Here is a 17,882-nt window from a genome sequence, read left to right on the forward strand (position 1 = left end):
ACAAGGAAGTATAATGCTAGGATGCTAATGTTGAACATAAAGGCTGACAGAAGTGAATTATTTAGAATTTCAAACACAATTAGTTTATATGTATACTGGAAAAAATATGTACAGAGCTGTAGTTTCTTGTAAGCAGTGTTTAGTAGGGAATGTCTGGGTTAGGCTTTGTAAACGTAGATGTAGTTGGTGTAGGTTTTTTGCATGACATTGTATTGTTAATTAGTAGACTTAGTAGATTAGTTACTCGGAGGGTTTCAAGTAATGTGAAAAGCCTATGTTCATCCTGGTCCGAAGGAAGAGTGGATAGGCACTGGGTAGGGATGGGATGGCAGCATTGCTTCCAAATAATTTACGATATGCCAACACTTGTTAATCTAAGATAGTCAAAGGAAAAAACTAGATATCGATGTACATGTTTAAGTAGCTTTGAATGTGGATAATAGAATCTTGGAATGTCAAAGGACTCCAGAACATGAAAAAAAGGAAGCTGTTTTTGCATCTATTTTTTAAATCAATAGCAGGTTTTATCTTATTACAAGAAACGCATTTGACTAATGACCAGTGGGAGGCAATGAAGAATAAGAAATGGATTAGGAAGATTGTAGCGGCAGAAGGAACATCGAACAGTGCAGGGGTAGCAATCATAATTAAGAATCACTTTCAAGGAGAAATTTTGGATATTAAAATAGATCAAGAAGGCAGATGGTGTTTGGTGGTTCTTAAATCCAACTGTTATGATAAACCTATAGTGCTTATGTGTGTATTTGCCCCTAATGTGAACCAAAATCATTTTGTGACTTCAATTTATCCCATTTTACAGTCATATAATAATTGCTATATAGTGATGGGGGGTGACTGGAACTCATATCAAGATCCTAAATTTGACAAGTTGGGGGTTTCTACAGGTTTTAATAAGCAGGCAATGGTAGCGTTGAAAGAACTGAAAACTGATTTCAAACTGTATGACCCTTTTAAACACACGCACTTACAAGCAAAGGCAGAGAACTTTACTTTTTACTCTAGCTGCCATAAAATGTGGTAGAGAATTGACTTTTTTTTTATTTCAGAAGTATTGATTTCAGTCGACCCCAGTGTTTCTAATCAGGCAAGGCAACTCTCAGACCATTCTAAGATAACCTTAACTCTAAATACCAATAATATGAATACTAAAATACATCATGGATATAATTGGACCTTAAACCCATACTTATTGACCAAAGAGGATATATTAAAAGAAGTTAAGGAGACACTTAAACAGTTATTATACAATATTCTTTGAAATAGTCATCCAATAGATATAGAATGGGCTACAACTAAAACGTTGGTAAGAGGATTATTTATTCAAAAAGCTACATATTATAAAAAAATTACAAAATAAGGAACAACTGGATCTGGAAACCAAAATACAGCTATTGGACCAAGAGTTGATGAAAAACTATAATAAACAGACTGAAACTGAGCTATTAAGATGTCAGAAAGAGTTGTTTCTACTACATAATAGGAAATTGACACTCTATGAACAAAGAAGTTTAGTAAAGTATGCAAATCATATTCAAACTCCCTCGAAAGCTTTAGCCCGTATTATTAATCAGATGAAATCAGCACGATTAATTACTGAAGTAAATCATAATAATACTATATATACTGACAAGGCAGATATCATGAAGACTTTTGAACTAATCTTTAATCAGATTTATTGGGAGCAGCAAACACACTTGCAAGATAAAGATAGAAAAGATTTCCTTCAGAAACTTATTTTCCCTAGTATTGACAAGGACCATCATAGAGAGTTAACTAAATTGATTACAGTTGAGGAGGTTTTAGAGTCAATCAAGAAGCTGAAACCCCATAAAGCCCCAGGACCTGATGGTCTGACCTCGGAATTTTACAAAACCTTTAGTGAGATTCTGAGTAGGGTACTTTCACAGACTTTTAATTATATCATTCTGAATGGGAGTAAGGATCCTCATTTCAATGCCTCAAGGACAATCTTGATATTGAAGGAGAATAGTGATTCCAAAAATCCAGATAACTACAGGCCCATATCACTTCTGAATATTGACATGAAAATCATGACATCCATTCTGGCTAGTAGACTGAAAAAAAGTAATAAATTTAATAATATCAGAGGAACAGGTGGGGTTTATAGATGGAAGACAGACCACGGACAATACATTAACACTTCATACACTAATTTCTTATGCGAAATATAAAAATATGAACATATATGCCCTAATAGTCGATGCTCAGAAAGCATTCGATAGAGTTAATCTGGTTTATTTATTTGATATATTACCATGTTTTAATATACCTCAGGAGTTTATTTCAACGTTAAGGAAATTATACAATAATGCATATACAAATTTATCTATAAATCACGAATGCTCTAAAAGGATACAAATCAAAAATGGTACTCGCCAGGGATGCCCATTATCTCCCATTTTATTTAATCTGTATCTGGAACCCTTATTTCTACACATTAAGCAAAATGTCTTTTATAACTCTCCAGTACTTTTTGGGACAAAGATTAGGATGGCTGCCTTTGCAGATGATTTAAATATATACTGTACCACACCGGTTTCTGATACTGAAAAGATACTAACAGCAATACAAAACTTCGAGAGAATTTCTAATTATAAGTTAAATTTAAAAAAAAAACAAAATATTCCCTTTAAAGACACCCACACCTTTTTCAATGCTACCATTGATAGGACAAGTAATGACGGAAGAAAAGATAAAATATCTGGGGGTTTCATTCTCAACAGAAAACAGAGATTTCTTTATGAATAATATTAAAACAACTGGAGATCAAATAACATTGGATCTAAAAAGATGGAGCAAATTGAAGTTACCAATGATGGCAAGAGCAGCGATTATAAAAATGAATGTTCTTCCCAGAATGCTATATATTTTTAGAGCAGCACAACTCAATATCACGAAAACATTTTTTAAACAGTTTCAGATAGGATTGGGGAGATTTCTTTGGAACCCAGAAAGACGAGAATATCATACGAGAAATTGATGGCTCCAAAAAATAGGGGGTTGGATCTACCGGATTTTGAGATGTACTATTTAGTGATTCAGGCTAATAGAATTTTAAGGGTGGCTTACTTGGATAGTAATATTAGAAAATGGATACCCAAATGGGTGCTTCTGACTTGTAAACATATAAGCGGAGTGGGAATTAATGTTAAAGCAGTACCATTTTTAAATAATCGAACACTGAGCAAATATGATCTAATGGAGCACATTAAGCAGTATGTAATGGCAATTCAAACTTTGTTTGCCTCTCTAAACTTACTAAACTATATGATGGTTTTCCAACCGTTTCATGGTAATCCAAACATGACTATTGGTACTCAACTGATAGATTTAGAGAAATTCCCCCTTATTAAGGATTTAACAGTGCTTGATTTATACACCTACCTAGGAGTAGCAGTACAGGATATCTTAAAAGAGATGAATCTTCCCATTTCTTATTTAATTATAATGAGGCAGCTAAAAGATCTGGCCATAAATTATTTTAGTAACTCTGAAATTAGGGAAGAGGACCTAGTTATCTCTCATAATCTGTGGGAAGCCCTGTTACAAGACAGAAAATACATAACCTCAGCTTATAAAGTGATAAAAGAGAGGAAATACAATAATTATATTCTTTTATCGAAATATTGGAAAGAGAAATTGGTATCGATAGATGACAGTAAGATATTGGAGGCGTTTAGCTTAACATTGAAGTCAATATCCCTTCAAAAACTGGTCTTTACTCAATTGATGATATTTAATAACGCTTATTATACTCGTCTCACTCTTCATAAATTTGATTCAAAGAACTCACCCAAATGTCCACAGTGTTTAGATCAGACAGCGGATCTGCTACACATGTTCTGGAGTTGCAAGTGCATCTATAAATTATGGAACTCATTAAAATTGCAGTTACAAAAAATGGGTTACCAAACTTCAACACTTTCCTGGGAATTCATGATTCTCCACATTCCCCCGGAGAATTTAGATAAATCAAAGAGGATCGTAATTATGAATATCTGTTTACTAATGAAATTATACATAGCTACAAATTGGTTGAACCCAGCCCAGACATCGTGGGACAATTTCAGATTGTTAGCGACAAAGCATATTTTAGCGCCTAAGTTATTAATTAGCAACAACAAGAAAAGTATAAACAGTATAAAAATATGGGAGCAAATTTTCAACATTTTGTTGGCCTAGAGGTTCCTATTCACTTTCTCTCAGGATATATAGTAGGAGAACAAAAATCAATCTTAGATTAGATAAAGGATGTAGAAATACTACATATTGTTGGCTTTGGAGTGTTACGAATTTTCTCTTTTGTGTTTTTTTTCTCTCTTTCTTTTTCACTGATTAGTGATGTATCTATTGTTAAGACATGATGTTGATATATGTTGTGAAGTTAACCATTGGAAGCAATTTTGTATATAATGTAAATAATGTGTGGTTTGTATTATGGTTTTGAAAAACAGTAAAAATGATTATCGAAAAAAAAAAAAACATTTGAGAAAAACACTTTATATGTTCATGCTGATATGGGGGAATAAAATTACTTCTACTTCTAATTTTATCTGTTTTAAGCAAACTATAAGCATTAGTAACACCTTCATAATCAAAATATTCTTCAGGGTCAGATAAACAAGAATAAAAGCCATCTTCTAAAGTATTTTGTTCGTGCAAGCATTCATTACACTGTTTACTAGCAAAAAAATATATTAAATGAATCTTGCGACATAATCTAAAAATATCACATTTAAGTTCATGTAACCGAGGCATCACTGTAGGTAAATGCTTAAGACCATAATTAAGGACTTTCAATTGTTCATCAGATAAAGACACACCAGATATATTATGTAGAATAGAAATATTATTAAACTCAGAAACATTAGTTCCATCGATTGTTGCAGAAACACTACAATGATCAGCAAACAGTGAACTACTAAATATATTTTGCATAACACAAATATCAATCAAATCAATGCCATTTACTTCTTTTGCTGCCGTTGTTATTAAAATTTTGTGCCTCACGGTTGCTGAAGTTGCCAGACTGAAATCACCCTCTTTTACGATCATTTGGTTCTTCATGAAACTGCTGGTTTTCTCGCCAAAAATCAGTAGCTAATTTAGAAGGATTCTGAGGCGCTGGTAACGCTGGAAACTGTTCCCCTTCTCCATCGCCATTAGAGGAAATGCCAGAAATGTCTGAAGCAAATGACACACTCCTAGAAGAAGCCTGTGATTTCTTAAAGGGACCAGAACCTTTATTCCAATGAGAATATGTTGGCTTATACCATAAATAAACACGATTGTTTTCGTAATCTTTAAGTCACTTTTAAGTTTAGTACACTTGCGATCAATCAGTTCCTTTTCATATTTCCCCAAACCAGCATTAATATCCAATAGATACTTGTCAAATTGCATAGAAGAAAGCCGATTAGATAAATCATTATAGGCAACTCTGATTTCTTCCTTCAGTCTTTCTTGCTTAACCCGGTCTCGTTCCAATAAGATAGAAATCCATTCTAAAGTACAGCGATGAGCTGCCAATAATCATTTTTTAGAAAACTGCACTTTCATTTCATCAGACATGTCAAAAAGAGTAGAGGGACTTTTAAAAGCTCTTAGTCCCCTAGGTGTAATATCCAAATCAACACATCTTTGTAAACTTAATAAGTTGAAATGTACGGCAGTGTTTTTATGTAGTAAATGTACAAACTTACTCATTAAGGCACTCGATTCACCTGAAGGACTGGAAGAAGAGCCAGGCTGTCCCACTGAAGCAAATGGATCATTCACTCTAGATTTTCTTGCTTGTTCAAGCCTTTCAAAAACATGATAGGAAGAAGTTACAACCACTGGGGCAGAAGTATTAGCAGCTGCTGAACCAGCCATGCCTGCAACATTCTGATGCATAACAAAACTGTCCATGTTTTTTTGACTGCCATCCAATGTATCATCTCTCAAATGCCTAGGAATACCAAACGAAGATTCATTCAATTGATGTGGTGAAACACTACTGGAATTCTTTGTTTAAATCTATGGATTTGGCTAAGTTAATTTCAACCTCTTTAGGTATTTCATTTAGGAGAGGCAGAAATCTAAAAGATATCTTAGTACATAATAGATTTAACTATCCCAGTAATGTACAGAAAACTAGGGCTACCCATGTAAAGGGCTCTATGCCTTGTGGTCACTGCAATGTATGTCATTTTGTTGTTTGAACTTTCAATTATATAAATGGACATTTATTTTATGTTAATAATACATACAATTGTAATACTGAAGGTATTGTTTATGCATTGAGATGCCAGTGTGGACTTGTATATATAGGGGAAAGTAAAAGGAAATTTAAAATTAGACTTCAGGAACATATCAGGAGCATTATAAATAAAAAAGAAGATAGTCCTATTGCTAAGCACTTTATGTTGGTTCATAATTCTGACCCTAATGGGCTGCAAGCTACGATTTTAGAACAAGTTGATAAAGGTGTATTTTCTGATCATTTGTATAAGAAAAAATTATTGTATAAAGAAAGCATTTTAATTTTGAAATATGATAATTTATCTCCTCAGGGTCTTAATGTAGAATGTAACTGGAGGCTTTTAATTTAATCTGATTTTTAATGTTTATTGGATAATTAATTAATGTTTATTGATTAATTGTCTTGTTTACTAGGGTGTTTAAACTGTGCTTACTTTGTAATGTTTTATACTCCTTGAAGGTGTTTGCCAAAGCGCTAGAGGTATAATAAACCAAGTGTAAATCAAATGGATTCTTTGTTTGTTGTTTACTGTTCAACCTATTTTTTTTTGGGTTGGTGTAATGATGGACATCCTGCTAAATATCTACACTCAGAGGTGTGAAGTCCATGACCCTGTGTGCGATGTAACAGCATGTATCTCACCCACATCAGAATTACAAATACATAACAGCAGCCACTGTGACCAAAGCCTGTGACTGGACTAGAGAAGGACAAAGAGACACACATAAGGGGAAGGGGAACCACTGGCCAGACAAATGGAGAATGTGCACACCAGAGCAAATTGTGCAGTAACATAGGTGCCATGCAGTGTAAGGAGTCAGTAAACATCACCTGCAAATACACAATACACACCCATGTAAGTGGAGGTCTGCAACAAAACAAAACCCAAACAATGGAAATCTTAGAGGCAAAATCACATGAGAACTCCACAAACCTACACACCACAGACCATGTAGACTCCACACACCAGGGTCTTGCAAACACTAAGGCCTTACCCCAAACACCTACCCTACACAGATAGGCTAACAGCACTGTCCCTCTACCTTGTTTCATACAGACTCTATTGAGGTGACCCCTGTCTGACACACAAAGCAATCCATACCCTGCCTTGATGGGACTGTTACACATCTGGAACTCAAGGCCCACTCCATCAACCTGTAGGTGCGGCATCAGCCTGGGCTATGATATCATTACAGCTTGTTAGTGTAACAGATACATGTACCACACACTCCCCCATCTGTGGAATATGCTCCCTGTCAACAGCAAGCCAAGTTCCTCAATACCTTTTATTGATGTGCTCCCTGTATAACTACACGGGAAACACAAAATACAGTCCTGTGATCCCACCTGTGTCCCTACTGGACAGGGGTTGTGTGTGCTGACATGTTATAACATGGGCTACACTGTCATCTGCTTGGGTTATAAGGGCTTCAGGCCCAATACCCTAATGTCATAGCAACCTATCAACCTATACACAACTGTCTGTCAGTGGTTCACCAGATGACGCTGTACTGCTCTGCCACTGACATACCTGGAAGTCACAGTGCTATGTGGAATATACTACACATATAATGGACAGTTCTGTGCAGTAGAATGCACTCTGTACCCGAACCCATATCTCCCAACCTCTGACAGCAAGACATCTGAACAAAGTCATAAATATAAGTGAGACAAAGGCACAATGATAGGCATGTGTTGTAAATATTGCCCTTACATACAGAGAAAGTCGGTAGGATAAGCGGTTTTGCATTAGCAGAAATTGTCTGAAGGTTATGAAGTCTGAAACACTAATGTCTGTCATTATTTTTTAACATCAGTCTTCAATTATATGCAACTAACTTGCCATAAAATACAAATTTATGTAGACTGGATGAAACTTCTAGACAAACACCTGGACAATCTGCCAATAAATGTACAGTTGAGTGGTATAGCCACACGAGGATATGACTTTTCAGGTAAGAAGACTACCACACAAGACGGAGAGCCCCAGCCCAATATCACCAAGTTGCTGGACTGTTTACACAGCTTCATCAGTCAGCCAGCTGTAGCCACACCTCTCAAATGACAGTTTTGGGGAAGAATGAATATAGTCGGTCTCACAATATTCGTCTGTGCATCATACATCTTGTATTCCTCTGGTAAAGCACTGCAATGATCTAAGGATATCTGTCACTAGGTAATGACACAATACATTGCAGTGTCAGACTTCAGATATGTCAGAAAATGTCTGCTAAAACAAACCCAGTAGCTGTAGGAAAGTCCTGTTCACTTATGATAGGTATGGCTGTAGCACACAAAACCCCAGATTGGAGTATACCTATCTCTGGAATGGAGTCCCACTCTCACTATAGAAGGTAACATTAGGCATGTTCCTACACTTAGAGAATCACAGGCCGTGTGGGAACCCACATCGGACTATATAAGTGTATTGTGCATATATATCTTTGCATGCAGAGAGCTATGTACACCTTAACTGTCCCTACACACACCCATCAGAGAGGAGTACCCTCAGCTAGCTGTAGGTGGCCCATATGTGATATATCTGCATCTGTTGTGTGTGATACACAGACATATATATGGGCAACAGATAATATGTCAAGCATACACACACAGACATGGGGAAGAGAGAGACAGACAGTGATAGAGACACAGGTGGATACCAGTCATACGTGTCAGCATGTAGGCAAGCTTCATTGTGTAATAGTACTGAGGTATGCGTGTGTGTGTGTGTGTGTGTGTGTGTGTGTGTGTGTGTGTGTGTGTGTGTGTGTGTGTGTGTGTGTGTCAGTCGCTACATGGTGGTGTGTAGAGAATAAGGCTTAAACCCTGTACCTTGGGCCCAAGTGGCAAAAGCCTGAATTCTCTACCCACCACTATTTGTAAAAAATTTGCAGATTTTTGCCTCATATTTGTTCTGTTCCTCATAAAATCTATGGTTTCTGTATTTTTGTTTCTTAGCACAGTTAGTGGTGCAGTAGTGCACTGGTAACATTATTGCCTCACAGCTTCAGGTGCTCTGGTTTGATTCTTGGCTGGGGTGCTTTCTGTGTGGAGTTTGCATGTTCTCTGTGGGTTTGCTCTGGTGTCCTCCCATCTTACTAAGACATGTGTCTGTACTGTTTCTCCCTGGGCCTCAGCTGAAAATTGGCTTTTGTTCCACGTCAGACTTTCCTGGTTAACAAATGTTAAATAAAAATGACAAGCATTTGAATTTCAGACTTCATATTCTTCAGAAAGCGCATGGTAACATGAAACCTTTTATTCTAGCAATTTTTGAAGTTTATAAGATGGATATTTGAAATTTGTCCTTATTATTGGGGCTGTATTCCCCTATTATTGGCTTTGTCCAGGTTTTTTGTGCTAAGGTTGAGAGCTATGGTGAGAACTGAATTCACTGAATATGTTTGGGGGCTGTATTCCCCCATTACTGGCTTTGTCTTGTCTACTTGTTTTTTGATAATAGGTTGAGAGCTATGGTGAGAACTGAATTCACTGAATATGTTTGGGGGCTGTATTCCCCCATTATTGACTTTGTTCACATGTTTTGTGCTAAGAGGTTGACAGCTATGGTGAGAAGTGAATTCACTAAATGATAGCCATTTAAGTTTCAGTCTTCCTCTCTTTCATCAAACAGCTGATTTGGTGTAGTGGTATGTTGCTTTGACCATTTTGCCAAGGGTCCAGGATTCAATACTTGGCAATGAAATGTATGGTAGTAGCACAGCATTTTATTCTAGCAACTTTTCAACATTATACAAGCAATATTTAAAATGTGTCCCTGGTTTTTGGGCTTTTGTCCCCCGCCAATAAATTTTGGCTTTTTCCAGATTTCTTGTGCTGCAAAGTTCAGAGATACAGCTGGGTGTCAAGTAAAGTTTGCAAGAAGCTGAGAGCTGCAGAGGAACAAAAGTTTAGTGCTTCTTATGCTGAGTCTGCTTGTATTGGTAATAACACAACAGGTAGTATACTTGCTTTGGATGCAGAAGGCTGTGGATTCTACTCCCACAATAAGTAAATGCATTGCTGGTACTGCACTATGTTGTAAAGGGGGTTGATGCTCCAATGTCCTTTGGTGAAGATACCTAGTAACTATGAACCTGTTATCAGTTTGCCATCTATTCCCTATTTCAATATTACTAACTTAGCATTTTTAATGCAACATAGGCAAGTTATTCCTCAAGGGCAACAGGCACTCTTTTTGTAGATGAAACAATGAAATATAAAGTTGTTTGCTAGCAGGAGCCTCTTCATTAGTTACAGATATCTTTAATGTGGAATTATTTAGATGACTTTTACTTCTTTAGAGATTGTGCATATTTACTGATAATGGCGGACTGTAGAAGTTTGAGTAGACTTTTATGATGGAAATGTTCTGAAATGGGCAGTTTTGTCATTATTGGTGCATGCATTTTCTTTCATTGTTTACTGGAAAATGTTCTGAATTGGGCAGTTTTGTCATTATTGGTGCATGCATTTTGTTTCATTGTTTACTGGAAAAATGTTCAAAACAATAAATTTAAAACGCCGTCTAACAACTGTACTGTATTGTACAAGGAATATAATTTAGTACAGTCAGGAAGGTGTATCAAAGAGCACATGTATGTTTCATGTGCAAGGGGCCTATGATTTGAAAACAGCCCAAAGTTAATCTTTATCTGCCACTGGCAAAATGTATTTTCTTTGAATGTGGGTTTCAATGCTGTTTCAATGAATGTGAGTTTCAAGGGCAGAGAACTTTTAATGCTAAGTCTGTTTTCATTGTGGGACTGCATTGCTTTGTTTAGCAGATGTCTTAGTGTTTGTGCTGTAAAATGCAAAATAAAACTTTTAAATGAAGTCCAAATCATCATAGAAGTAAAGCAGTATGCACATTAGTGTTTATAGAAAATGGGGTGAAATAGCCAAGTAATGGTTCATTGGAATGGCTGCAGGGGGGAGGCTCCATTCGACCATGATTTTGTGAGGGGGAAGGGTGGCAAGCTCAAAGACAGCCCCGGCTGAACTCTACCTCCCAACTGTCCAGATTTTCACAGAATTAATAGATTTTTGCTTCTTATTTTTGGTTTGTTTCTTATCAAGTTTGTGGTTTCCTGGCAAATCATTTAAGAATTAAGTCATTGAATAATGACAGACACTGAGTTTCAGACTTAATAACATTCAGAAAAATGCATGCTAAAGTAAGACCTGTTATTCTATCAACTGTCTCAGTTTATACAAGAGCAGTTTTAGTACTGTTTATATGTTCCCTCAGTATATTTGGCCTTGTCCAGATTTATTGCATTAACAGGTTGAGAGGTACATGCAAATAAATTGCTTTATAGAATTAGGCATAGCCAAACCTCTCAACTGTCCCCGATTTTGGCTCATAATGTAGCTCTTCTCCTAATAATCCCTTCACAAAATAGAAATTTTGGAAGAAAATGTGGAGGGTTTACAATTAAGAAATAACTGTAATAATCAGAGTTATAGATTACTTTTATTTCAGAAATGCATGTAGATTCTTTTATTTTGTCAGCTGCTCAAGTTATAAGCTCTAATATTAAAAAAGTGTCCCTTCTTTGACAGGTTCCCATCTGTATTATGTGGCTATTTTATATTTTTGCATCACATTTTTGGTCCATTTTTCATAAAATTGTGTTTTTAAATTAGTGGCAAATCATTAAAGACTGAAGTTAGAAAATAATGACAGACATTTGACTTTCAGATTTCATACCCTTCAAAAAATCATACTAATGCAACACCTGCTATTCTATTATCTTTCTAAGTTTATAAGAGCAATATTTAAAAATTGTCCTTATTTTTGGGCCTTTGTCCCACTTCTATGTATGGCTTTGTCCAGATTTCTGGCTCTGAGGTTGAGAGGTATGACAAATGTGTCAGGGCCATCACAGTCACCCAGAGACATTTCAAATTGTGACATACTTGTTGCACACCACTCCCCCATGTAGTGACTCTGGATGTGTCCAAGCAAGGCAAGGAGCAGTTACACAGTGTAAATGTGCAGAGTATCCTCCCATCCAAGGTAGACACAAGTACTACAGTGGTGTTTCATCTGTCCTTGATTTTGCAGAATGGTCTGGTTTCTGTCATATTTTTGTACTGTTGATTTATGCTTATTATTACTCAGAAAGTGCCTATTGCTCTGTGTTTAAGTAGCAATGCTTTAATGACCATCAGATAAGCTTGTCTGAGATCGTAAGATGCAAGTAAACTTTAATAAGCATACTGTTAAGGAATTGCCAACATTGAAAGCCTTTCTGTTGCTGCCATGCAGAGAATACTTACATAACTAGATAATGTATAAGTCTTGGATATTGAAATGCATATAGGTTCATAGGTAGGTACTAGGCTATCGGCCGAAGGGCCTACGTAAGCTTAGCCAGCAAGGTTCCATAGCTTACGCCACCCAAGGAAGTTATTTTCCTGTGCCACTGTATGACAGTATTCATAATAAAGGACAGGATTACATTATTTTAAGAAGCTCATTACACTTGCTGGAGACTTCCAGTCATCTCTGTAGGCTTTACCCATAAATTAAACAGAATGCCAGTCTAGCATGTGTGGTCCATAACCTGTACAGTAATCCTTTAAGCAATGTATCTTGAGCTTGTTTCTTGTTTGCTTTTCATTTTTTACTTTGATCATGTTTTCCCCATGAAACAAGTAGATAGTTGTCAGGCAGCAGGTCATTTTTTGGATAAGAAACATTTTTACAAGTGGGGGTATCACAGAGATTGCTACTTTCAGCATGCTACTTGGTACTATAATAAAGCTGAATATAAATTATAATTATAACTTCAGTGCAAGGAGAAGGGGTTTGAGTTGAGTGCTGCTTGTTTTTCTTATACTTGATTTTGACTGGCATTCCAGTAATGCATTTAAAAATTTATTTATTTATTCATGCCTAACAACCTTTTTGTTTCCATCTAGATATTAAGTAAGCTGTCATGCAACCAATGCATTGAAATTTTTTTTTCTACACTTCATTTTGTCTCGATTGGACTCTCATAATGACAGTTTGGCACCCAGGGCAGCATATTTAATTAAAGTTAGTTTTTGTGGTTTTGTGCATAGCTCCTCCACTTTCTAGTTGGCCATACCCCTTCCCACTGGCCCCACCCATTCAGCTCTCTCCAGCAGCCCCCCTTTGATTTGAAGTCACCAGCCGCCACTGACTATAGTGCAAATAACTAGATAAGCAGGGGTACTATTCTCAGGTCTGGCAAATGTGTGTGTGTATAAGTGTATGTACAAGATTTTGTAAGTGTGTATGTTTGTAGGCTGAAGTATTTTTGAGGACTTTGCCACCCAGTACATATCCCAGTGACCGACTTTAGCAGTCCTGCTGATGTCATTTACCTTAGAAGTACCTGTGTACAATTATCAGCCCTGTAAGCTCTGTAGCGCATGCTATAACTGTGTAACACTATAGTGCAAATAACTAGATAGGCAAGGATCCTATTCTCAGATTTGGCAAATGTGTGAGTGTGTGTGTGTGTGTGTGTGTGTGTGTGTGTGTGTGTGTGTGTGTGTGTGTGTGTGTGTGTGTGTGTGTGTGTGTGTGTGTGTGTGTGTGTGTGTGTGTGTGTGTGTGTGTGTGTGTATGTGTGTGTGTATAAGTGTATGTACAAGAGTTTGTAAGTATGCATGTTTATAGGACAAAGTATTTTGAGGACTTTACCACCCACAACACTTCCCAGTGACTTAATTTAGCAGTCCTACTGATGTTATTGACCTTAGAAGTACCTTTGGACAGCACTCAGCCCCATAAGCTCCATGGCACGTGTAATAACTAAGTAACAGTATAGTACAGATAACTACATAGGCAGGGGTTCTACACTCAATTGTGCCAAATGTGTGCGTGCATGAAGGTGTTTGTGTGTATTTTTGTAGGGTAATGTATTTTGATGCCCTTCCCACCCAGTGCATTTCCTATTCCCATACTTTACAAGGGCTCTTGATATAATCACCTTAGACATACCTTGCCACACTATTAAATACTATAAGCTCTGTGGTGCATGTGATAACTGTGTAACACTGTAGTACATATAACTAGATAGGTAGGGGTTACAAACCCAATACTGGCAACTGTGTTTGTGTGTGTGTGTGTATGTTTGGGTGAATATGAATCATATGCTCTGGAGGTGTGGGTTATATCCTTTTGAAGCATGTACCACCCAGTACATGTTCCATTGCCCTACTTTACAAGGCCTGATGATGTTCATTCACCTTAGATGCACTTGTATACAGTTGTCAGCTCTCTAAACTTGGTGGCATGTGCAATAACTGTGTAATACTATAGTGGAAATACTTAGATAGGGGTTCTAATATCAATATCAGCAACTATAATAGTGTATGTGAAGCATATCCCCTGTGGATGTAGGTTATACCATTTTAAAGCCTGTTGACCGCCTACCCATGACATCACTTTAAAGACTCTGTTAATGGCATCTGCCTCATATGCACCATGTAACACTATACAGCCCATACCAGTCATCTGTACAGATGTACATGGGATATCCACATGTTTGCAAACTATATGTGGTCTGTGTCCCCTGACAATGAGCATTCCTATAATATCATTGGCAAATATGTCACAGTTACCATACTGACACACATGCCAGCATCAGACATCATACCTAACACATCACGCTGATAAAAAGTCTGTCACTCTATCACTTGTGCAGGCTTGTAGGAGCAGTAGATGAGACCAGTCACTATGTCTGAAGGCATTCACAAGATTACCTGTTGTAAGAGGTTGTGTGTTATGTCTCAGTCATATATAAAGTAGGATTACTAATATGTCTATTGGCAACTGTGTATATGTTTCTGTATGCACAGCCCCTGTGGCTGTCCTCAGTGTGTGTATGTGATGGCTATACCATTTTGTGTGCCTTTTCCACCCTGTCAACTCTCCCATTGCCAACCTAGTGTCATCCCATACAGCTGTCATCCACTGTAGAAGCACAGTTACACAGTTTCTAACACAAAACTACTGTGGTGCAATAGTTGTATCACTGTGTATTGTACATTAATAAATGAGTAGGTCATGTACTCTAAGTGTCACCTCCATGTGCATGTGTGTCTTAGTGCATGTTGCCATGCAGTAGTGTGCATGTGTGTGTGTGTGTGTGTGTGTGTGTGTGTGTGTGTGTGTGTGTGTGTGTGTGTGTGTGTGTGTGTGTGTGTCAGATGGATCTAACATGTTAAGGGCCTCTGAACCCACCATTGGCAATCCTAACAGCCCCTGCAATTGTCACCCACTTCAATAGTAGTGGCAGAGACTGCCACACAACAGTACCACTGTGCTATCGAATTTATGTATCTAGTACTGTCATTCATAAGACTGTGCAGGTAGGAGCTGTGTTCAGCCCTTCATCAACTGCACCATGTATGGGACTATGACTCTGTGTGCTCTACCAGCACGAGATGCCAGGCATGCATATGAGATGACAAACACTCATGCTGGTGATTGTCAGGTTAGACTAACACAGGCTGACCTGTGTCAGAAATACATACTCCATACCTGACATACACAGTACAAAGCATACCCTCATCAACTGCATAATGGCTGAGTGGATATGACAGAAATGGCAGGGGCAACAAGTGATGATAGATGAATCAGTTGCAGTTGAAGTAATGGCTAAGCTTGTGAGGGACCTAGTGTCAGTACTCAAGTAACCTCCTCTGTATGTGTGAGCCTGCAATCCTACAGAACACCCAGGTGAACATGCATGAAGGCTAGATGGCTGTGTCAAGGGTATGTATGCATGGTCACACTGTCTGCCACAATTGCCCCTCATACACTGTTGCATGCAAACACACCTGGTAAACATGTACATATACAGCTGTACCTTGGCTATGAAAAGGTCACTGTGTTTCCACTCTGCTTTGCTCATCATTGCTACTGTCAGCAGACCACAGCCTGCAGACACACAGACACCTGGAACAAAACCAGAATACAGTACATGACATTACAGTCAGTCAGCAGTACTGACAACAACAGTGCATCATGGCTAACAAGGTACATACACCTCAATGTGTACCCATAACTACTGCCAGCAGACAGCACCTTACATAGCATAACATTGCTACACTGTACTACAGTCACCCTGTGCATCAGACCCATATGAACATGTCTGTGCATCGATGCTATGGATAACAGGGTTGTGGCATAAGCCACAAGGTGTGGTGTTGGATTGCCAGAGGCCTAAGCTGGGCCATATAGCTGACATCATGTGTGTGTGTGTGTGTGTGTGTGTGTGTGTGTGTGTGTGTGTGTGTGTGTGTGTGTGTGTGTGTGTTTGTGAGTGTCTGAAGGGGTGATGTTCAACTGGGCCATGCAGAGGAGCTGTGCATGTTTGGTGGTGACTGGTCTGTGATAGGGTGACTGGTCTGTGATAGGGATGTGTGTTTGTCTGCACACGATCAAGCGATGTGGATGCCTGACACAGGGCTATGTTGGACAGCCATGGACCGTACATGGCAGGATGTAAGGTTCACTGTCTCCTGGCAGGGATGCGGTAACTGGTTCTGCCAGGAGTATCACTGGCACCACCAGGCCCAAGGACAGATGTAGTACTACTCCCTGATGGTGACTGATGTCTGTTGGACCCGCATCCCTGATGGAACTGGCCAGGACAATGTGCCTAAGGCCTGCTCCAATGTGGTGTGGACAGTGCTGTTGGTATTGCCACTACAGGATTGTGAATGTGCACAGCCACGTGTGCTCACAGTTGATCATGTTGCTGACCTACATCCACCTGGCCAATGCCCTACTGCCACCACATGTTCAAGCACAGACATTGCACGGTCAAGCAGTGACAATGTCTCACCCCACTGTCTATCCATGACATCAGCAAGATGACATATGTCATCACAAATGCTGTGGAGGTCATCATGCATAGCAGGCAGAGCTGCATTCATGACCCCAAGCATCTGACTGGTATTGCATTCAGTACATGCATATGCCTCCAAGATGGACCATAACATGTGTCTGGTGACACCTGCTGTGGCACTTGCAACAGGGGCTTGATGTGCAGCAGTCCTCTGTCAAGCATCCCTGTCCATCTGCCTGTGTGTGACCTTGCCTGCTCTCTGCCTATGGCTGGTGTCTACACTCACAGTTACCATACTCAGCTCACTAGCCTGTTCCATGCCACCACCCTTAACCTGTCCATTATCTGTAGCTGCTGGGGACTGGGTATGTGTGGGCATACTGACTGTGTGCAGGGACATGGTGGGTGAAAGTGGGATACCAAACAATGGCACAGATTCAGGCACCAACAACCCAACCTGTGCCTCACTATGACCACCATCATCATGGGAGTCTGCTATGACACTGACATCAAGTTGTGAAGGGGAGGGACACCAACCCCTGTGTTCACCTGGGAGGGGAAGACAACATATGTAAATTAATACCCTGCAGTATTATGTCTTTTGACACACACACACACACACACACACACACACACACACACACACACACACACACACACACACACACACACACACTCCTGGTACAGTCTGGCACAGCTGTGACACCTATGCCCCTTCAGGGTAGACCTTACGGTGGTTCTGCCAGCCACAATCCATC

The sequence above is a fragment of the Protopterus annectens genome, chromosome 1.part2 (genome assembly GCF_019279795.1).
Source record: "Protopterus annectens isolate FY-2018-M chromosome 1.part2, PAN1.0, whole genome shotgun sequence".
Taxonomy (NCBI): Eukaryota; Metazoa; Chordata; order Ceratodontiformes; family Protopteridae; genus Protopterus; species Protopterus annectens.